General features: G+C 49.6%; 1 long non-coding RNA gene across 2 annotated transcripts in view; it reads left to right on the top strand.

Annotated features, from left to right (window-relative positions):
• LOC131401917 (uncharacterized) overlaps positions 1 to 23,703 on the top strand; it is a 73,805-nt gene that overhangs the window by 32,322 nt on the left and 17,780 nt on the right. Inside the window, exons 1-2 of one of the 2 annotated variants that reach the window (XR_009218126.1) lie at positions 15,911 to 16,104; positions 17,874 to 18,996. This is a non-coding gene — a long non-coding RNA (uncharacterized LOC131401917). Of the gene's footprint in view, positions 1 to 15,910; positions 16,105 to 17,873; positions 18,997 to 23,703 lie in introns of those variants that run through there. The other variant, XR_009218127.1, reaches the window with a different exon arrangement.

The raw sequence follows: 23,703 nt of genomic DNA, 5'->3' as shown, positions 1-23,703 counted from the left end.
GAGGGGCCCAGGGAGAGGGCAGGGGCTGCCACCACCGGTGGGATTCTAGCAACAAACGCCTTTCTCAAGTGACACCTTATGTGAAAACCCCATCAGCAGGATGGACTATGTAACTTGTGGGGCCCAGTGCAGAGCAAATATGCAGGACCCCTTGTTAAAAAATGACAAAATTTCAAGACGGTGACAGCAGAGCTCTACACCAAACACAGGCTTTTCTAAACATGGGTCACATGCCCCGGAAGCTGGCAGAGGACGGGAGCTGCTCTCGCTGCCAGCCTTCCTTGCACCCTCAGTGCCCATCTGCTGGGATGACCCTGAGGGGTCTTAGAGGATCTCAGGTCTCTGGAAAATTCAGAGGAAATGCCACTGATGATGTGAAAAGAGCTAGGGCTTGAGACCCACACAGAGCAGGCTCAAATCTGCCTTATGCTGCTTCTCAGCTATGTGACCTCCAACAAGATGCCTAACATCTCTGAACCTCAGGTCTTTCCTGTAAAATATGAAGGTGAAATGAGGTCACCTGTGCAAGTAGTGGGACAATTTGAGGGCCTGGTGCAGAGAAGGTGCTCAGTAAATGCTAGCTATCCACCACCGCCTTTTGGGGGAGAACTTAGAAAAGCAAAAACACCCAGCATCTTCCAAACACCTGCCCTGTCACCACCTAAAGAGCACTGGGGAACATGCCTTCTCACTGGCAGCTTAGTACCAGGCTGGGCAATGGCCCTCTGAGCACCCCTGGCAGCCACATTTTCCATGGCTCCCCTCCCAGCACCCTCTTCCCCACCCATGCTCCCCAGCCAGCCAGCTCCAGAACACAGCCTGAGTCCCCTCTCCCAGGATGAGCTGTAAGGATGCCAGAGAGACTTCTGCTACTTCCTGCAGCCCCCTCCCCTCCCAACTCTTCGTCCTCTGCCCCTGCTCATCACCCGCAGCTCCTACCACCCTGGAGACCTGGGAACCTCCCCAATGTGTCTGGGGTTTGAGCTGAAAGACAGAGGGGAAGCCAAAGGGACTATGTCATGTACCCCATTTGTGGACAGGAAAACAGGCCCAGAGAGAAACTGTGAAACCCCCAGGAGTCAGGGCAGCCCCAACCTAGGAGCCTGTCCCTCTCTCCCTGCAGCTGTCTCTCTCTTTCTCTGCCACATCAGATGCCCCTCCCTGGTCCCATTGCCCACTTGTGCTCTCTGCTCCCTCCTCTGTGATGACCCAGAACTTTGACTGTTGGAGGCCCCTGCTGTTGTCCTCCTCGGGGATGTGTCACAGGGGGCTGTCCCCTCTCCCAGCAGTTTGTGCCCTGAGGGCAAACCCCCACCCGGGAGTCTCACTCCCTCAGTACAACAAGAGCAGGAGTGGAAGGTGCTGAATGGGCACAGAGACACCCCTAAGCTGTGTGGCACACGTCCAAAGATAGTAGCTCAGGAAATCACAAACATGCCACAGAGTCAGCTCTGCTCCCTTTTCAGGGCACGTGGCTTTGTCCCCTCAAGGCCACTTGCTGAACCGCAGGGGGAATGGGCTCTGACAATAGAGCGAATGGAGCACTTTGAAAGCAAAATGGGACAGTTACCCTCTCTCCACTTTTGGGTTGCTAAAACTACCCCGGCCTGTGCTTGAAGAGTGGCTGAAAATATCTAATGGAGTAATATTCATTGCTGATGCAGGCTTTTCTATTTTTTCGATTCTCTGAGAAAATTGGCACATGAAAAAATGGCTGTTCTTGGATCTGAACTCTAAAGAGCTAAGGGATTCACACACACGGGCTTGTGGAGAGCTCAGAGACACGTGGATGCCCAGTCTGCACCCTCACTGCCCTCATGTCATCACCCCCATGCCAGTCTGCTCTCTTTGCCAGTTCTGGGATTTGCAAGTTGTATCTTTTTCTCTTTAGGATGGTGGTGTGTGTGTGTGTGTAACAGTATGTATGTAAAACTGATGGCGCTCTTCTCAGAGGCATCTACAGGACATCTACTCCCCAGGGACAAGAGCAAAAAGCAGATGCAGTCAGGTGAGACGCTCTGTTCCCAGCACAGGCAGCACTGGCAGTCTGGGAGTCTGATTTAAGGATCGGGCCGGGTGGGCAAAGCTCTGGAAAGCTGTGAGCCTGGGGACCCTGCAGAAGCCTTGGGCCAAGGCCCAACCCTGCTATGAGCCAGTGTCAGGATGGCGGCAGGAGCCCCAGCCCCACTGAGATCGCAGAGGCTGCCTTTCCCTTACCCTGCAGGTCCCTTCTGGGGATGCATTTGCTTTGGATCTGGGTTTGCTTGGCTGACATCAGGGCCTGCTCAGCTGACCCTTGTCAATGATGTCCATGGAGAGTTCGGACTTTGGCTTACACCCCAACTCGCCAGCTAGAGTCCAGCTCTGTCTGCCCAACTGGGTCAATGCTTGGTGTCTCAGCTGAGCCCTGCCCACTTTCCACCCCACAGTCTGACTTTCTTGGCCCATCAGAGGCAAACCCTCATTTGTCACACTCCTTAGCAGCACTGCTCATCGGCTCCTGCCACACCCCAGTCCCCTCTCTGGAGACAGTGTCTTTAATCCAGAATGCATTTAGTCAGTGCAGTCATTGGTGGAGGAATTAGTCCTGGGTTTTCTCTCTTTTGTTAGCAAAGTTTTGCTAAAGATCTCTGTACTTCGTGCTTTTCAAACAGCTGCCACACAACTCAGTTCTCTCTCCTTCCTCCATTCCCTCTGGCCTCTTCCAAGCCTAAGAGATGCCCATCTCTGTCTCCCTTTGTGCCAATCCTGTCAGCATGTCCTGATGGAGTCTCTGTGGTGGGCACCATGCTGGGCACGGGTGAGACACAGCCAGAGGTGGATAAGTCAGATCCCTTCCCTGGAGGAGCTTCCAGCCTAAGAAGAGGGTCAGATACCCACAGAGGTAACTTATACTCCAACAAGGTGCACACCTACTGCAGTGGGAGGGTCTCACCATGGAAGCCACAAGCGCTACCCAGAGGTTTTGCAGGACAAAACAGGAGCCCAACTGCACTGGCCCCGTGGTGTACCAGTTAAGTGTATGAGCTCCACTGCTGGCGGCCCCGGTTCGGATCCCGGGCCTGCACCGATGCACCTCATGTCAGGCCATGCTGTGGTGTCATCCCATATAAAAGTGGAGGAACATGGGCACAGATTTTAACCCAGGGCCAGTCTTCCTCAGCAAAAAGAGGAGGATTGGCATGGATTTTAGCTCAGGGCTGATCTTCCTCACAAAGAAAAAAAGGAGCCCAACAGGTGTGTTATAGAATGGAAGGAATTGGAGCAGAGGGGATGATGTGAACAAAGATGCAGAGTATGACAGGGTGTTGAGTGCAGGACAGCAGGGTTGGGGATGGCAGGAGGAACATGGGAAACAGGACTCAAGGCACAGAGTGGGCCCTGCAGTGGGGCTGCCTGGGGGAGGGGTCAAGGCTGCCCTCTCCATGTCAAAGTTGGTTTGCAAACCTGATTCCATGGCTACAGTTTTACCTTAAACCCTGAACTAAAGATCTCTGCAGTTTCTTACAGAGTTAGGCTTGCAGGATTCTGAGTGCTACCAAGTCAGGAAAATATCACCACCATCTCTAAACTCCTACCCTGCCCTTTAGAGCTGCCTGAGCCATCCCAACTTACTTCCAATCATAAATGGGAGAAAAACAGCTATTAAAACAATGAAATGGTGCCAAACTGAAGATTCTAGAGGAGGGGAGGATTCTTCTCAGAGGCGGATGTTCCCTTTGTTTTAGATGGTCCTTGGAGCTTTTTGGTTACAAAAGATGAGGTCCAAGAGGGCTGTTTAGATGGAAAAGAAGAGACTAAGCAGAGCTGGATAGTTTTGCTTAATAAATTTTGTGCAGACTTTTGTTTGGGTATGCTCTCCCGTTACCTCTAGGGAGACATGGCTGCGGGTGGAGGCTCCAGGGATGGAGCATTGGACAGGGCCAATGTCCTTGATGTGTGACCTGTCCACAGCCCGCTTAGAAGGGCCTAATGCCTGGTTTCAGGCTCTGCTGTTTTTGCCTTGAAATTCTTAAGAGCCTTGCATTTTCATTTTGCACTGGACCCAGCAAAGTATTTAGCTGGTCCTGAAGAAAGTGTAGACAAGGGTATATTGGTAAAGGATTAACGACCAGCTCTCTGAAAAAAAAACTCTGACTGGTAGCACTGGCTGATTTCCATGGTGTAAACATTCCAACCTTGGCCCATTTTAAGCTACCAAAGGGCAAATAACAAGCTTGAAAGAGTCTTGAAAATTTCACAACAAACTTGCAAATTGGTATAAGCCAGCTCCAACACATCACTGGATGGGGGCGAGGGTCTTGGCAGATAAAGAGAATATGAACACCCCCACCACCAACAAAATGGCGTTGGAAGCATGTGGAGAGAGGCCAGTGTGAGGAGAGGTCAGCAAGAAATCCGTGTAGCAGGAAAGGCTGAGTGACAGAAGGGCAAGGATGTCTTCTATTCACCTTTAAGCCATTTTCTGTTTCAGTACTGCAAACCCCTTCTACTGTATCTAAGCCTTTCAGAAAGTCTGGTCTATACTTGGCTGGTGTCAGGGGCTTGGGGACTGAAAGAGGAGCCAGTTGGGTGTCATTAGGTCTTTCCTGGATACTCTGGTTGTCCTCCTGGGACAGGCAGGACTGTACTTCCCAAGCCCCTGAAGTTGAGTGTGTTCAAGTGACTCACTTTGTCCAATGAATTGTGAGCAGTGCTGTCAGGCACCATTTGCCACGTTGCTTCCCCTGCCCTGGGACTGGTGAATTTCCTGATTGTGGGAGACCCATCAGCCTGTGACCCTGACTCTGAGTGAGAATGTTGTGGAGCGGAACCCACAATGGACACACAGTGTGAGAGAAAAAGCAATCTTTGTTGTTTTAAGCCACTGAGACTTGGGGGCTGTTTGTAATTGCAGCAGAATCTAGCTCCACCTGATGGACACAAGGAGTGCCCATACGAGGGTAAGGGGCAGTCAAGACTGAGTGAAGACAGCCACTGTGAGAAGTGATACAAGAAGCCAGGAGAGCAGAATTGGAAGCCAGACGTGGCCATGAAAATGGAAGACCCTGAAAATCCTCAGGAATAAGTGGGATGGGGCTTGAGGAATTTTTCTGGCTATCAGGTGGACCATGAGAGCTTGAGGCCATCCAGCTGACACAGTGGTTCCCGAACATGCACCTTTTATCTGGCTCGTCTCCCCAGCAAGGAAGGAATAAGTTGTGGGGCAGGCACAGGCCAAGGATCTGCAGCCAGGAGACCCAAGGTTGAGCCTGGATTCTAACACTGGAAGTGACCTTGGAGTGACCTTGGATAAGTCCTCCCTCTTCTGTGGACCGCTGAGTTCTCAGATCCCTCCCAGCTCTGACTTTCTAAGACACTCTATCTTTGTCACGGGCGTCACTCATCACTTACTTGGCTTCTCAGTGCCTCCTGCCTACCTGATGGCCTACTTCCTGGGAAATGGGCTCTGTTTCACCCTCCTAAAGCCCCTCCAGAGCACACAGGTGTCCTCTGCCCTGCAGGATGTGGATGTGTGTGTGAGTGAGTGAGAGTGAGAGAGAGTGAGAGACAGTGAGAGAGAGAGACTACAGCCAGAAGCCTTTACCAAGCTGATCTTTCAGTCTTCTTAGAGAAATCCTTTGCCCTGGAGAGTAATGTACTCAGTTGAAAACGTTGCTCCAAATTCCCACCAAACAGGCCTCTGCTGCCACACTGACAAACACACACACACACACACACACACTTTCACTCAAAACTGACCAGTTTTGTGCTCCCCAGCACCAGAGAGGGCCCTGCCTTTTGCACCCACCCCTTCTCTGGCCTACCAACCCCTGAAACCTTTCAAGGTCATATGCGACATGAACCCACACTCTCTATGGCCATAAAATGACTCATTTTCTAGCTGGGTTCACACCGCAAGCTCTATTATGGCACCAATCACACTCTACCCCAATCAGACCTTAAGGGTAGAAACTTCCATCTCTTTACTGCCTACCACAGAGCCTGATGCCCATTCATTCATCAAGCCCTTACAGAGTACCTACTATGTGTGAGTCAGAAGGAACAGAGTGATAAAGGACACCCTTGCTTTCAAGGAGGTCTCACCAGGCCGGGTTGGGGACAGACACCCAAGGACCTGGCTCTGACATGGCATGCTGAGGGTGGGAAAGCCGTGGGAGCAGGGGGCAAGAAGAACATTCTGGGATGAGAGTCCCCAGGAGGAGGCATTCGAGCTTGGTAGGATCCCACCAGGCAGGGAAGCGTGGGGGTGGCAGGGGCACTCCAAACAGAAGCCCCAGCATGTGCAAAGGCCAAGATGTGCACAGCTCATGACCAGGGAGCACTGGCTGGAGCCCCAAGTGATGAGGGAAGAGGAGCCTAGGGAAGAGGATGAGGCAGTGGTCAGCTGATCTTAGGCAGTTAGTGAATGAGTGAGTGAGTGAATGAATGACACCCGACACCCTTGATCATGAAGCCACTAACCTGGTGCTGGTCCCTAGCAAGGACTCAGCTTGGTTTCAGGGATATATGTAGGGCTAGGATAGATCTCAGAATGAACCGTATGGTTTAGACTCGGGACAAGCCCCCATCCCAGGGGCAACATGGGAAGAGGCTACGAGTCGAGTGGGAAGACTAGCAAGTAGACATGGAGACGTGGGTTCTAGTTCTGGCTCTGCCACCTCCCAGCTGTGTGAGCTTGGACAGGTGACTTGAGTTCTCTTAGCCCCCTTCCTCGTTCAATCCTATGATTATAGCTATGGGGACTGACTAAGGAAGCATGTCTGACAGTGCCTGGTGCAGGGTAGAGGAGGTATGTGGAATCTGAAACTTTTGTTCAACCTCAAGTTCTGAGCTGATGTGACCATCAGTTCAGAGCTTGGCAGTGGCACCATAAGGTGGAATTGGCAACTTCAGATCTCTGAACATTCCAGGCAGAGCTGGCTTCAAGGGCGTGTGATGGGGTCCTATGCTCAGAAGGCCCCATGCTTCGGGTTTCAAGTTCCGCAGTTGCAACCTTGAAGTTCTTAACCATTTCTCTTTTAATTTGTTTTCACGAGTAACATCTGACGGAACAATGGAGCACACCCCAAGGGCTTGGAGCCTCAGACCACATGTGTTCCTGCCTCCTGCTGCCTCCCTGGGATGTTCTCTCAGCTACTCGCTCCACATATGTTGGCACCCCAGAACCCATGACCTCCTCTACCCTCTGTCTGGGAGCAAATGGGTCTAGTCAGCAAGGAAAACTCACATCCCTCCGTGAGTCACCCTCAACCCTCTTCAGGAGCCTCGGTGTAGGTGCAGTAAGAGTGGGTGCAGTGCACTCCCGATGGTGTCTCAGGGCAGGGCAAGGAGACAATGCCTGGGCACTAGGTGAGTGACTCAGCATGGGTATCTTGCCCACCCCTCATCTAGGTACCAAGTGTATCATGGCACAGAGGTTAGAGGAGGTTGGAGGTTGAAATTGGGGGGTCGCCTGTCTGCCATGGGTGGGTTGGTGGGCTGTGAGAAGGGGAGGTCGACTTCCCCGACTCCACCCAGGGCCTTGCATTTTTCCCTTGCATCAGGCCCTACAAATCATGCAGCCGACCCTGGTTAGAATCTATGTTTCCACTTTTCCGTCCTCAGCTCAGAGTCCTCGGTCCTTACGTGATGTGGCCAAATGGCTCTGAGCATCTGGTGAGCATGGTGAGATGAGGGGGGAGAGGCAATCAGATCATTCAGCGCTGGGGTAGACAGCTGGTGAGGGGCGTCTAAGGGACAGAGAGCCAGCGCCTCCCAAGCTTTAATGTAAATGGCAATCAACTGGGATGTTGTGAAAGTGCAGATTCTGATTCCGGAGGTCTGGGCAGGGCCTGAGATTCTGCATTTCCAACATGCTCTTGCTTCATGGACCACAGTTTGAGTAGTGAAGTTCTAGAAGGCTTAACCTAACAACAGCATGGCCTCCAGACCGATGAGCCTGGAGCCGGTGAGCCCCTGTAGGAGCTCTTATGACAGGCAGAGAGAACGACTGCTTGGAACTGAGCCAGGAGCCCACACTATAATGACCTACCAGGGACTCTGTGTCGCCGGACTCTTCAGCTGATAATGTGGAGATGCTTAGTCAATGTGGTCATCAGCAGAGTAACTAAAAACTCGCCCATAAATAACCTCACTCAATCCTCACAACCTTGTCAGGCAAGTATAAAAAGACTGTTTTATAGATGAAGGAATGGACGCATAGAGGATGGGGGCGGCGCCTTCAAGTTGCAACTGTCAAGTGGCACATCTGAACTCAGATCTGACTAAGGCCCTTCCCACTCTGCCAGCATCACTAAATTTACTTTTGGAGACTGGCCTAGCTGTGGCTGGAAGTTGGTCCCCCTTGCCGGTCATGTGCCCCCCCGATCCTGCAGGAGCCTGGAGTGTGAGGTGTTGGGTCTTTGCCCTGGGTACCCTGGCCACCCTCCTCTGCACCGCTAGCCAGCAGTCACTTCTGCCTTCAGCCACTCGATATTGATCTCCCCATCCTCAATCTGCTGCCGTAGCTGCTTGGCCAGTGTCTTCTCGTCTCCACGATCTGCAGCAGGTGCAGGTACTCCTGCATCAGCGCTTCGTGTTCCCTGGCCAGGGTCTGGTAGCTGTGGACAGACAGACGTGGTAAGACACTACCTTCTTGTCCCCCAGAGATCCAAGCAGAAGTGGGCCTCCCCCACTGACTGCAATTAGAAGATCCTGACTCCCAGACATGGTGCACAGGGCCTTGACCTGGCTGCTGTGCTGTTACTGACTGCTCTAGCCCCTTCTCCAACTCCTCTCTCACACTCTGACCTCTGGTCCCTCTAACTGAGCCTGTTCTCTCCCCTCCCCCTCCAATCCACCCCCCCCGGGCCTTTGTACAGGCTCGCTCTCTTGTTAGGGGTAATGCATCCGGTGACTTTAACTTAGAGTCAATGCTCAAATGGAACAACAAAGCCTGGATTACAGCACATCTGTTTAGTACATCGTTCACTGAATATTTTGAACTCACTGTTTAGACCTACTGCCCAGAGAAAGAGATTCCTTTCAAAATATGACTGCTCACTGGCAAGTGCTGTGGTTGCCATGGAGAGACTGATGCTGGTGTGTGCCCCCCTCCACACACACACAGAAGTTAGCAAAAGTCTTATGACTCACATAATAGACGTCTCTGAGGGGAGCAGGGCCAAAATCACAAGCAGCTCTGAAATGGCTTGAGGGAGCAAGGAAAGAAGCCAGGCCTGGGTTTTTATCGTGGTTGGGGGTTTTAAAGAAAAAATATTCAATGACACTTGTCAAAAATGGTAAGGCATATTTTATTCAGAACCACTGCAATATGTAGAGGCCACTGTGATGGGATTCACAGCAGGGAAGAAATGAGATTGGGCTCGACTCTGAATGAAGCATGGGCAAGTGAGCATTCACGGCCAGGCAGCATGGTGGGGGTCAGGAGATGGAAAATTACTAAGAGAAAAAACAAGTGTTGGGGTTTCTGGCTAACCTGACATAACAGGATTCTTACCGAAGACAGGCCAGAGTTATCAGACACCACCTGAGGGATGCGGGGGGACGTGGAGGAGCCCAAGCAGATCTCGAGGGTGATCAGATCTACGGGTGTGGGTTCTGCTTAAACTGACTTAGCAAGGTTCTTACTAAAACTGGATTTTACAAGGAAGTGCACAGACAAACCTAGGAGAAGGTTCAGGATCCTGACTAAAGTTTGGTCAAAGCAAGAAATCTTTGCCAGGGGTGAGACCAGGACGAGAGTTCTGCACACAGACAGGGATTGTGTGGTTGGATCCAAAGCCAATGCCAGAGAAGGGAGACTCTGGACTTGCTCTTCAGCTTGTCCAGGTGTGGACATGAGGTGAAGAGGGAGAGGAGAGGCATCAGCTGTCAGCACACATCAAAAAGTGCGGAGTCTGACTGCTCATTACAAGGACAAACATGCAAAGAAAAGCATGCATTCGCAATGGCTTGTTTTTATATAAAGAAACACGAACAGAAGCTCAAGAAGGATCAGAATTGTGCACTGGGGGTGGCTGGAGTAACAGCGCTGGAGGGGACCCAGAAATGTTGGCAGTGACTCTTCTGAGGTTAGACTTTTCTGTCTTACAGATTTATCTAATATAAATAGAGAAATTTACACATACCATGTTTTCCCATTTAATAGTTTTCTTTAATTATAACTTTTGTACATAGGAAACCAATCTAAGATTTAATTCCTTTATCACACTAACGGTTACAAAAGAGTAAATCATAACAAATGAAATTTGCATATCTCTCTCTAACTAAAAGGACAAGTTGCATCCTAGTTTGTCTTCCACTGTGTCTCACACAGGCAGTATTTTCACCAGTCAGTGGCATATTATAATGCCATAGGGGTTTGGGTTTAGCTCCTTAAACATAGTAGGATTAGTTTGATTAGTTTTCTTCACATCAATTAAAATAGAAATTCCATTGCTTTAGCTTTTTAAATCTCTATATTCTCTAGGGACACGCACACGCAAACACTAATGTAAAAATGCAAACTGCACCTGAAAACTTCAACACATTCATTTCACATCTTGAGATTCTCTTGCCTAAAAAGAACAAAAATTCTATTTAGTTCCACAATTTTCTTCCCTTATTGACATTATATCTCTCCATCAATTCACATTTTTAAGCCCAAGAAACTCAAAATGTTATTTCTCATACAGGAAATAAAATTACAAAGAGCCAAGGGAAGCCAGAAGCACAGGGCGGCAGTGTTCAAGCGGTACAGGAATCCAAAGGAAAGAAACACAAATATTGGGATCAGCACAAATAAGCAGCCTGCTTCCCACAGGACAGAGGGAAAGCCACATGCAGAATGTTAAACACATTCTAAAGTCTCCTGGTGGAGACAGAAGCCCTGGAGTGGGTCAGTACCTGGTGCAGAAGTGTGGGGATACCTGAGCAGCCACAGGAATGGACTCTGGGAGCTCACACACCCTCCTCTGCCTGGGGAGGAAGAGAAGGGCTCCTTCTCTCAGCTCCCACTCTCACAAGTGAGGAGACTCTCTACAGGATGCAGTTTAAGGTTGTGACTCAAATGAACCCTAAATTCATAAACCCTAATCCAGACACAGAACTCCTGACATTCACAGACTTTTTCAATGTGCACACATCACACTATGCGGGCACCTACACTGTGGGTGCAAAACTCCACCCTACGTGTGGACACAGGCCAAAGAGGAGCACAGGGACAACCTCAGGAAGGGCAGCACCCCCCAGCCCCTGTGGAGGTGCCTTCCCAGCTTTCCAGGGCTCTGTAGCTTCTCTCAGCAGAAAGCCTCCTTCTGCAGTGGGTATGGGCAGGGAGGACACCCAGGAAGAACGTGTGGGCACTCAAGTACTTCCCTGTGCAGGCTCAAGGGGGGCTTAGCTTAGAGACCCTGACCCCAGGCCTCTGCTCCGAGTCACGTTGCTTTGGACCACAGTGATCATGTAAATGGCACAACCCAGTGTTTGAAGAATCCAGCAAATTCACACGAACCTACAGTTTACGTGGAAAGGAGGGAAGAAAGTTGTAATGCATTTTTCTAGTTCAACAAGAAAAGCCACATGTATTTATCACTTTCAGAAAATAATGTTAATTGTTATTTCCATGGCAAGACCCTGTTTTATAAACAATTAATCATAGTTAACACTTGCTGTTCAAGTGTAAGCACTGGAATTCCATTTGAAAACACTGAATCCCAAAGAAAAGAACAGAACTAACAATATGACTACACACGCTCAGGGGAGGCAGAAAGGGAAACAAGAATTTTTAACACATTCAATGTAATAGTAGAATCTTTTACTTTTTTCTGAAATTTGCCTATTTCTTGCCTCTTTGGAAATATTTTATACTGCTTTTCAAGCCCACTTATTACATAAACTTTAACTTTTGAAAACCTGAGGCTCAACTAAGTGAGTAAATCTTTTCAAGGTGACAAACCCAGGGAGGGGCAATGCTGACAGGCCAGAACACCCAAGAAAGTTTGCACAGAGGAACCTCCACTCCAAGACCTTCCAGTAGGATGTCTGTGCCAGAAGAGAGCCTGGGAGGGGCACAGGGACTTCATACGACAGATTCCAGGTGGCCATTCTCTGCTCTCTCGTGGAAAAGAGCCACAGACAAAATATAAATCTCACAGTCAACTCAGCCAAAACCAAACTCCAAACATCTCCCCACCAAGCAGGACCTCCCCAAGTCTCCCCAGCTGAGTTTCTTATTTCTTGGCTCAGGCCATAAACTCAGCACTGACTTCAAGTCCTCCCTCCCCAGCCCCACCCCACACCACTTCCCATCTGTACATGGTCCTACTGTCTCGACATCCAAACACACCCAGAATTAAACCTCCTCTCCCCACCCTGACCTAAGCCTCCAAGTCCTCTTGCCTGGCTTCTTGCAATAGCCTCCTAACTGGTCTCCTGCCCTCTGCCCTGGCCCCTATGTGGTATATTCTCAGCAGAGCAGCCAGATGGAGTCTGCTAAACATATGCCTGGCCATGTTACTTGTCCTCTCAAAAGATCCAAAGGGTCAACATCTCATTCAGAATAAATAAATGCCCGAGTCCTCACTATGAACAACAAGGCCCCATGATTGGGCCTAAGTCACCACTCTGCCTTCAGCTCCTGCTTCCCTCACCAGCTGTGCCCTGGCCACACAGGCCTCCTTGCTGCTCCCAGAGCAGGCCAGTTGCCCTTCCTCCCGCACTGCTTTCGGGCCTTGTTCAAAACCTACCTCTGTGGTAAGACTTTTCCTGGCCCTCCTGGCTACAACTCCACCCCCATCCAGCCTGGCACACATCACTCTCCCACATGAGCCACACTATTGGTGTCACATCCAGAATGTCACCGAGGGCATCCTTTTTGTGTTTTGTTCTCTGGCCCCAGGGTCTAGGACAATGCATGAACCAAACCTTGCGCTCAATAAGAAATGCAGCTTAATGAATGGATGACTATAAAAACAACCAGGAACAGCCTAACCCTTGGGCAAGGAAGGCCGAATCTGTAAGAACCCCAGGGGCCAGGGGAGGCTGGTCCATTAATGAGCCCTAAAAGGACTTACAGCATCATGTTAGAAAGAAAGCTCCCTACCACATCCTGCAAAAACCATACATGTTCTTATCAGCATCAATAGAGACCTTCAAGTGCCAACACCTTTTCTACTTTGAAGCAGCCTTCAGTGTCCCATTACCACTCATCACATGCCTACTCCTAACTTGAACATGATGATTTTCACATGTAACGTAATATGACTGACTTTAAACTGTTTTCTACCTTAACCAAGTCTCTCCTGGGAATAGTCGTAGGTATGCAAGCAGTAATAACCTGAGAACAGATGGAGAAGTAAATAATTCTATTCCTTCCCCCACCCCGTGCCCCCAGCAAACAGTACAACACTGTCTGATTCTTTTTCTTTTTTAAACAAACTTCACAAGAAATACATCTGCTGAACATGCTCCTTTGGAAGTCAGGGCTACTGTTTCCTCCAGCCACTTAACACATTTAAGTGGCCAGATGACACAAACCATTGAAATATTGCCTACACGTCTACCGTACAGTTCCCAAACTGAGATTTCAGTAAACTTATGTTGCAGCTGCCGGGAAAAGAAAAAGGAAGCAAAAACAACGCCATCCATGAAGACAGGTGGAATTAAACCAAATGGAAGTCTTCCTTGACAGATGCAGGGACACTTGAAAGCAAACCACTCCTTACAAGGAATGAGGGAACTAAAATTGCTGTGGGAAGAAAAAGAGAGCCTGTGTACAAATGCTTTCAAGGCAACTTACAAAATTCCAAAATATCCCACCAGCAGAAATTAATGAACTGTCTCCTCTGGAGCAAAAGCATGCTAGTAACGGTGCTCAGGGCAGGTGACCCCAAGATGCACCTCTGTGGTATGTGGATTATTTCGAGCTGAAGACAATAAAGACTCAGAACACTCAGGAAGAACATATGAGTTTCCCCTCCAAAACTGCCTAGAGAATTTAACATGGAAGACCTGTTTCAGGAAAGAGCCAATATCATATGATGGCTGTAATATAATCTAAAATAGATGTTGCAATAGGAAAGGCACCTACAAGCCCATTCTATCAAAATGTCTGTCTCTCCCTGGCCACAGTCTCTATAGCTTGCCCTGAAAAGAGTTGTCAGACAAACATTTGCATTTCTATCTCCACGTGAATTGTCTTCTTCCCCTCTGAATTCCCAAACCACTACCCCTCCAACACCTTCCATGCCTTTAGCTACAATACAATAGTTAAGCAAGCAGCTTAGACAGAATGACGAGCTGCTCATTTCCAAGTTTCTCCCATGTATACATGTTATTAAACTTGGTATTATTTTCTGCTGCTAACCTGTCTTTTAATTATTTGGCCAGCCATAATGACCTTAAGGGAAAGGGCAGAGGGGAATTCTCCCTCTTCCCCAACACTAGCATTGACCAAAGCACCAATACCCAACCCCTGCCCCCAACACATTGTATTAGGACCCCAAGAAGTTAAGGCCCAACGAGATGGATTCAGTTTCTCTTTTTCATCACACAAAAAGAAGCTTGAATGATCTATCAGTCACTGAAATAATAGAAATACATGCATGTGTTGTGAGCATTGGAGTAGGTTCCTCCCCTCTAGCCTACAACATAACTTCACAGGAGTTACAGAACTTCCACTTCTTAACTTCTGGAGGGGAAGGAAAATTCACCCAAGAACCGACAATGAAGCCCCACCAGCATCCCTCCCTCCCCTCCCGGATGCCCCGCTGCCCCTCCCACTCCACCTGCTGTGGGCCTGCCAGGCCGGTGCCCCAGCCCCACTGGCGCCCTGCCTTCACTCTCTGACACCCTGCTGCCCCTCCTGCTCCAGCAGCCAGACAGGAAAAGCGTCCAGACCTGCAGGGACTGGGCTGTCAGATGCGCTGGTCTCACCATGGGTGCTGCCCCCGCCCACTCCACCTGAGGGCCCCGCTCCGCCCCTCGGTCTCACTGCAAACCACACCTGCGAGTCCCTGCAGCCAAGGACTCAGGTGAGCGCAGCCTCCCAGGCCACCCCGGGTGGGCGTGCCCTCACCCTCATCCCTCTTCCTGCTGCCCGGGAGAATGAGCGCGATGCCACGGGCAGCCGCCAAGTCCAATCTGGCTGAACAAAGCAGGCGGGGCCGGAATTGCGGGCCGAAGTGCATCGGTCGCCATCTTTGCGTATGGAGGGTCCCCTAGCGGAGGGCTGGGCCACACTTTCGGCTCCCCCAGGGTCTGGGTCATTCACTCAGAGCACTGCAGCAGCGACCCATTGGGCAGCAGAACAGAAGTGTTTAGGCAGCGTGAGCCCAGGATGCGTGCGGCAGCAGGCATTTTGCTAGGCCCACAGGCGTGGCCATCTGGCTTTACGGAGGACGGGTGGGCACATGCTGCCATCTTCCTGCCCTGTAGGCCACGGGGACCAGTTCCACATCCCATAGAGTGTTGCCCAGAGCTCTACTCTCGTGGTGGTCCCGCTCAGGTGTGGTGAGGAGGGGCACGGAGCCTGGCGGTGCAACAGCCTGAGGCCTGGGATGGTGATCGTTGCGTGGCCACGAACTGCTCCCATTGGCCAGGCAACGAGGAGAAACCACCTTCTCCTTCCACAGGTACCTGGCCACCACTGCCCGGTCAGCTCCCCATGAGGTCCAGCCCGAGGTGGGCAGCACTTTGTGCTCGGGCCTGTCCAGCAGGTGAGTCAGCGCTGGGTGCTGTGTAGCCTTGGTCTGCACCACCGTCTCTGCTCGGGGCACCTTGGGCAACCATGGCCACCCCACAGCCACCAGAGCCCATCTTATGGCCTCCACCACCCTCTCACCCCCACCCTGCAGCCACCCTGCTCTCCACTGATTTGGGCTAGGGCCAAAAATGTCAAGTAACAGGGTAGTCTGGAAACGCTCTTCCTTAGGTCACTATCTTCTTGGATTTACTGTGACTTTTCTGCTCTTTTGATGGCAGGGAGCCTGCCTTGATCTCTGCAATCAGGAATGTGGCTGAGCAAATGCAGCTTGTACCTGCTGGATGGATACACCTCCCAGATGCTCTGTTGCTAGAAGGTTCTTGGCAGTGCAGGGAAAGGTGGCTCTGCATGTGGAGGTGAGTGCTGGAGAGGCGTATGACAGCATCCTAGGCAGAGCAGGTCAAGGCCCACTCCTCATGGGGAGGCTGACCCTGTGGACTTGGACTTGGACAGCATCCTGGGAGGAGCAGGGTTCAGCCCACTCCTCAAGGAGAGACTTACACTTGGGACTCTGCATCTGAGAGCATCCTGGGTGGAGCAGGGCGAGGCCCACTCCTCAGGGGGAGGCTGACCCTGCAGACTGGGCATCTGACAGCATCCTGGGGGGGCAGGGCACAGTCCACTCCTCATAGGGAGGCTGACCATGTGGACTTGGACTCTGCATCTGACAGCATCCTGGGTGGAGGATGGCACGGCCCACTCCTCACCGGGAGGCTTACCTCGGGGATCGGTGAAGGGGCTCCTCTCTACACATCGTCCTTGGGCTCCCACAGCAGGGTGAGTAGTTTGCCTTCCCCCTGGCCTGGCTCCCTTCATGAGGGCTTCTGGAATTCAGCTAGTTCAATGAGTCCTTTCCAGCGGACTCCACACTGGAGGTCCCAGAACAGTGCACTGAAGACATTCTACTTTGAAAACCTCCTGGCAGATCATTTTGTTTCATGTTGCAGGTTGTTATTGAATTTTGAAAGACCTGAATGCCACTTGTTGTCTGTAGTATTACTGAAGGTTTACAGTGGTTTGTTCTAATTTGGAAGTTGTTACAATCTATCCAAAGAACTAGTAACATGAGCTTGTTTCAGAGGTCAGCCACCCTGCTTTCTTGACGGTTTCCTGCAGAGCCTGTGTCCCAAAAGTTTTGTTACTGTTTTTGAGAATGAGGCAAAGCACTGCAGAGAAGGTTGCTCTTGGCATGTGTCATTGTTTAACGTGGTCTAGGGGCAAAGGAGGTGGTGGTCCTTTGGTAACTAGTCACAAAGCATTGAGAAAGGTTAGAAAGTCATGTTGCTTGGAACTCCCTGAGGACCTAGTATCCACCTGGTCTGGTCCACAGTGGTCTCAGGCGTGTTAGATGACCTCAAGTGGAACAGAAAGCCCTCGGGACAGACCCCCCCCAACCCCCCACGTGCACAGTTTGGTCTAAATAGAGATTTTACCTTAATGAGGAGAAGAGATTATGAAGTGTCTTGGTCAGTACATTGCAGGGGCTGGTTGATTTGTACAGGAAGCAGTTTTCCTCCTGGTAGTGGGAGGACAGGAGTAATACTAATCCACAGCTCTTGGGGCTGACCTCCCCTTAGCGGTGGTCTCGCATCCTCAGCTGCTTGAGCAGAGCTGGGAACAGGCACCCTGCTGAGTGCCTGGGAGGCTCTGCTGGCCAACACCTGGCCTGGCTTTGAAATAGGGGGACCAACCCTCCCCGTTTTAGCACACAAAGTCTTGCATCCTAGGGACAGCAGGAGGATTGTGCAGCCATGAGCTTCTAAGAACTATTTCAGAGGGTTCTTGAAGCCTTTCCTGTTGTCTTGATGTCATCCTGTGTTATCTGCCAGAACGTCTGTGTCCCTACAGGGCACTTACCACAGCCTGGGAGGAGGTCCTCACCTTCCTTCCTTCTCTGTCCTACAGACGGTCACCTCCTTAAGTTAGACAGTGGGTCGTTCATGTTTCTATTCCAGTAATAAGTTGCAAGCAGGTGTTCCTTAAATCTTTACTAAAGGTTTAAGTGGGCAAAGTGGCTACAGGTGTGGATGTTCCCAAAAACACTTGTTTTGCTTTTATAGTTGATTATTTTAGGGGGAAACATTTAATTCTTTCTTTCTAATTACTTTTTCATTTATCCTTGCAGGCTCCACATAATGGGCTCAAAACGTCTGGTCCTATGGTTAAAAGCTGTTCACAGGGATGACTGGACCCCACTAAACATTCTTTCGTCTGTAGTGAACATTTCACCAAAAAAAGCTCCAGGAAAGGCTGGAGGATCAGTACTACGTGCTCAAGCCATGGCCACGCCCTCCATCTTCCACCTGACTGAGAAGAGGCTGCTGAAGGCCACAGCCGCCCCAGGAGAAAGGACACCAGGAAGGCCACCGGGGGCCTGTGGAACATGCGCGTGAAGCAGATGGGAAAGGAGCTCCAGGTTCGTTGTGGTCCTTGAGGGAAAAGCTGAGGGCCCAGCCTTGGTCCCGCAAGTTGAAGTAACCGGCTCTGCAGGGTGAACCCGTACCCAGGGCCGCCCAGGAAGCTGCCAGTCAGGATTGGGCACAGAGTCTCTGGAAGGAACTCCAGGAGACAGTGTGGCCTCCACAACATCAGGCAGCCAAGGAGATGCAAACACATCTGCTGTAGATGCTGGCGATGAGACTCCCTCTTCCCAGCCAGGGCCTGCTGGGTAAGAGTGGCATTTCCGTGGGTGACTTTATCCCTCAGGATCGGGGCGTGCAGATTTATTGGCTGGCTTCCTTCTTACAGTTTCTTCTCAGAGCACACTCAAGAGAGGCCATCTGTCCCTTGAGAGGCTATTGACCAAAAGAGGCTGAAGAGAGATGTGGAGCCCAGCTGCAACAGGACCAGCCTGGGGCCTGATGAGAGCTTGGCCCAGAACCCCCAAGTTCATCATTCACAATGATGCCTCAGAAACCCTCCCAGAGCCCCTCCACCCTCCGACGGATGTCACCCTGAAGCCAGCCACAGAAGCTGTGCGGGGCGAGCACAGCGACACCAGCCCTCCGTCCCTCAGCTGCGTCATCCTGTCAGCACTGGGGGCCCAAGATCTCCTCGACTGCTGCACTCCTACTGCTTCTGCTCCCGGGGGAACAGGAGTACGGGTGCCGCCTGCGAGAGCAGGTGGAGAAGGACAGCGAGCTGAAGAGGGGCAGCCGCCGACAGCCAGGTGCACACGCTGCAGGAGGAGCTGGACGAGCTGAAGGGAGGGGGCTCCCTGCCTTAGCAGCCTGCTGCCCCCAGCCGAGGTCAGTGCTGGTGCTCGGGGCTCCCCCACTGCCTGCTCACCATGAGGGGTTTCCTGCTCTGCAGCAGACGGCCCCTGAGCACTTCTGTGTGCAGCATGCCTGCTGCTGTCTTGGGAGAAGGCTCTGCTGGTAGCTGCCCCTTGCAGACAGGGAGCCCAGGTTGCAGAGCTCACCCCGCCAGTTCTAGGGCACTCGAGAGGCAGCGGTAGTTGTCAGGGTTTAGCAAGTGGGGAAGGAGGCATTGCAGGTCTGCTGGGAAAGCCAGACCTACACAATGAATGGTCCCTGGACGGTTGGTTTTCCACTTGAACAGGAGAAAATCAGCTTCTGTTGCATCCCTCACACAAATGTAAATTCCTATGAGTTAGGATCTAAATGTGAAATAAAATCGACATAGTAAACTATTAGAAAAGTTACAGGAGACTATTAAAGTCATGGGGGGGTTCTTTCCCTTCATGTTTTAATGAATATCCTTGAACTGAAGTCATTTTGAACATTTAAATAATTTCTTTAAAATTTGAAACATCTTTTTGAGTAGAGTACATTCTCTTTTGTAAAAATTATAACACTCCAGAAATATACAAGCTAACAAGTGGTAAAAACTCCTATTTCTCACCTACCTCCCAACTTTTATTCCTTGTTGGTAGTAAAATTTGGTGTGTAATCTCCTAGACTATTTCCTGTGCTTTACATACATATTTCTCTACCTGTACAAATAGGTTGGATATATTGTTGGTGTGTTTATTGGCTATATTTCTGATTTTCCTGCTCTTTTACGGTTTAGTCCTTGTAAACATTGGTTTCTCGATATTCCTTATGTATTGAGGGTACCATCTTTTGCCTGTTATACACCCATGGAAAACATTTCCCTACCACATTGTTCATTTAATCTGGATCAGTGCTTGTCTTCCCAGATGTCAGTAACACTTCAGGCGGGAAACGGCTCGATGTGACAGGCTGTTCAGGAACTCCTGGACCCCCAGGGCAACAACCATTAAGAAAACACAAAGCAAGAAACAAAATCCATCCTGCGTGTTTCCAGATGCATCCCGGGGAAAGGACAGCTCCAGTTGAGGACCGCTGATATCCTGGTCAGAATTATCCCCTATGCTCTCCTATCACGTTAAAGCTGTTTCTGTAGTTTCTTGTACCTGATGGTACAGTTTAGTGCCTTTGTCTGTTCCTTTTGGTCAGATTGTGCAATCTTTCTCACTGTTACAGGTCTTTCCAGACAGTCAGCCCTGACTCCATTGCTCAGGTCTACATTGTTGTTCCTGTCTTGTGAATCCTCACTTCATTCTGCTGATGTTGGTTTTATTGTGGTGTTGTTCTGGCTCCTGGAGGGAAGTGCTCAGCTTCTTCGTGTACTGTTGATATTCCCTGATACTTGCAGTGGCGGCTGTGTCCCTTCGTCTGTCCCTTTGTCCCCACGCCATAGATTTGTCTCATGCTCCTCTAATTGCTGTTCATTTCTAAAGAGGTTGTCCTGTCTGTCTGGATTCCCTCTTTAACCTGAGAGATTTAGAAGGGTTTGGATAGATGTTCTAGTGGATAGGTTGGGGGAGGGGAGCCAATATTTTGTGATTATTTTTTACTTTTATTGCTTTAAGGTCCGGTAATATGGTCACTTATAGATTTCTGCTTTTTGGACTCTTTAGAGATTTCACTGTGGCTTAGCACACAGTCCATTGTGATGACTGTTTCATTGTGGTTTGAGAAGAATGCTTCCTCTCCACTAGTCGCTTATGTTGTTGTCCCTGGGGCTGAGTCTAGATCTAGCTTTTTTGTGTTCATCATCAGATCTGTTTCCTAACTTACTGTATCACTTGACCTGTGGATTTCTAAGAGAGGTAAGGTAGGTGCCTGTGATTCTTGAGGTGCCTGTGTCTTCTTGTTTGTCCAGTTTTTCTTTATGTTTCAAGACCATATTGTTAGGTGTATAAGTGTTCCTGACAGTTATCAACACAGAGAACCCCTGTTTGTCCCATTTAAAGTCTTATTTCTTTATCTCCTTATTTTCAACCATATTATATCCCTTTATTTTATAACTATATTTTAACTCAACTTGAGAGCCTTCATCTTTTTATAGAGCAATTTGATCCATTTACAATTGTGATTATCAATAAATTGGAATTTGAGTCTACCATTTAATTTAATTTTTAATTTGTTAGGCTTTCTCATGATTTTTCTATTCTTCTAGTGGGTGTCTTTCAGCTTTTAGGAACAACCATTTCTGCATCTCTTTCTGTAAAGGCTTAGAGTTGATCAGTTCCTGTGTTCTACACTCCCAACTCATCACCTTCCACTCCCCAGCTCGAGACTGTCTGATCTTACTTAGTTCTATATTCTTATTTTCTCCATCAAGCAACAATCGTTATATGAAGTAGACTTTTTATTGGTTACTTTGTTCACTACTATTTATTGTTGCCAAATTTTTCCTCCTTTATGGAAATATTTGATGCTATTTTTGAACTCACATGACAGTAAAATTTTGAGAGGAATCGAGTCTGAGATACTTCTTAGGTACCGACACTGGGGAGCCAACACCTAACCTCTTAAAGTTGCATCATTGTGTCTGCAGAGTCGGGATGAGGTCAGAGATGTTTAAAACCACGGAATTGAATGAGGTCTCCTGGAGACACTGTAGCTGTAGAAGGGCCCAGGGCCCAGCCTAGGAGCAGGCAGTGTTTGCAGAGGTGCAGCTGAAGAGGGTCCAGGAAAGGGGACTGAAACAGTGGAGCATAGAGTCGCAGGAGCCACGAGGGGAGAAGGGAATTGCAGAAAGAAGGGGTGCTTTGCTGGGTCGGATACAGCTCTGATCAGAATGGAGAAAAGATGGCTGGACTCGGCCACATGGGATCACTGGTGACCTCAGTCTCCTTGAGAGGGTGGGAATGAAGCTGGGTCTAGAGTGGGTGAAGGGGGGCCATGGGAGGGCAGTAGGGATGAGACACTTTACTTAAGAGGTTTAGCCATGAAGGGGAGTCAGGAAAGTGGACAGTAGCCAAAAAGGAGCATGAGTCCAAGGGAGAGTTTTGTTTGTAAAGTGGAGATGAGCTAACAGTTGCTGCAGGTAGGACCGGATGGAGAGGAGGAGCCTCAGGGTCAGGGAGGGGCAAGCTGGGCCCTGAGGAGATGCAGGACTGGGCTCCACTGCCTGGGGAGGTGCAGAGAGCAAGAGGACTGATGTGCTGGTGGAAAGGGCACCCTGTGCCTCTCTTCCTGTGTTCCTGGAGTGTGATGTGGGCAGTGGCTGGGAGTGGAGAGGCAATGCAGGAGGTGTTAGGTGAGCAGCAGGGGGAGGAGGGGGAGAGGGAGAGGGCTCCCTGGCTTGGTTTCCATGGCCCACCAAGAGCTCCCCACTGGGGTCCCCGGTCACCAGCTGCTGTCTCTCTTTGATGTCTTCCTCAAAATGTCGGCTCTCTTGATGGTTCTCAGGGCTATTATGAATTTGTTCAACAATCAAGGAATCTTTGGGTCAGTTTTTAGGGATTTTATGTCAAGGGGGCTCTACATGTGTTTATTCAGTCCATTATCTTTACCCAATACCTTTGTTTTTGGACAGATTCCATATAACAGAACAGCCGGGCCAGTGGCCTGCAAGTTCCCGGGTTTGAGAGGTTTGCCCTCCAGAAAGCCGGTGATGACTGGCCTTCTCACAGGACGTGGTACACTGTCCTTGAGCCCACTCTAACTGTGAGTGTCACAACGTTGTAAATCCTCTGGCAGTTCTGTCAGGGCCCATCGTTGGCATTTCTGTGACCAGTGAGGGCAAAAATTTTTCCGTGTTCATTATCTGTCACTTTCCTGACTGTGCTGTCACCTGCCTTGCTCACTGAGCTCTGATCCTTCCTGGTGGAACCAGGACGTTCACTCTCTATCCAGTGTGATTGCACGTTCCCTCAGTGTACCCCTTGAGCACTTGCTTCAAAAATATCTGTTTTCTTCACATTCTTTGATTCTTTGTACATGTAATCTAGATTTAATCTGGAGCTTTAAAAATGTTTTATTGTGGAAAACCTTGAACATTCACAAATTAAACAGAAAAGTGTGATAGCCCCCCATGTCCCTATTACCCAGCTTCAACATTTATTAATATTCTGATATTCTTGTTTCCTCCATATTTCTACCCACTCCCTACCTTCCATTGATTAATTTTTAATTAATAGATTGTCTTTTAGGAAAGTTTTAGATGGACAGAGAAATTCAGCAGATAGTGCAGAGCGTTTCTCCCTCCTCCCCATCAGTTTCCCCTACTGTTAACATCTTGCATGACCACCTGTGTTAGTGCGGTTCATTCCTTACAAGTGAGGAGCTGATGCTGCTACAGTGTTCGTAACCAAGTCGGTGGTTTACATTAAGGTTCACTGTCTCACTGTCACTTACTTGGATTTTGACAAATGCATAATCTCATGCATCCACCATGACAGTATCTTACAGAAGAGTTGGATTGCCCTAAAATCTCTGTTCTCTGCCTCTTCATCCCTTGCCTTCCAAATCCTGACAACACTGATCTTTATACTGTTTCTATAGTTTTGCGTTGTCTAGAATGTCATGTAATTGGAATATATGAAAACTATGGAACAGTGTATATAGCCTTCTCCAGTTGGGCTCTTTCACTTAGCAATATGTATTTAAAAGTCCACTATGTCTTTTTGTGGCTTGATAGCTAATTTCTTTTTTTTTTCCTTTTTGTATATTGAGTTA

The sequence above is a fragment of the Diceros bicornis genome (genome assembly GCF_020826845.1).
Source record: "Diceros bicornis minor isolate mBicDic1 chromosome 22 unlocalized genomic scaffold, mDicBic1.mat.cur SUPER_22_unloc_1, whole genome shotgun sequence".
NCBI classification, from domain to species: Eukaryota; Metazoa; Chordata; class Mammalia; order Perissodactyla; family Rhinocerotidae; genus Diceros; species Diceros bicornis.
Note: the sequence above shows the minus strand (reverse complement) of the source record. Positions and strands in the feature narration are given on the sequence as shown.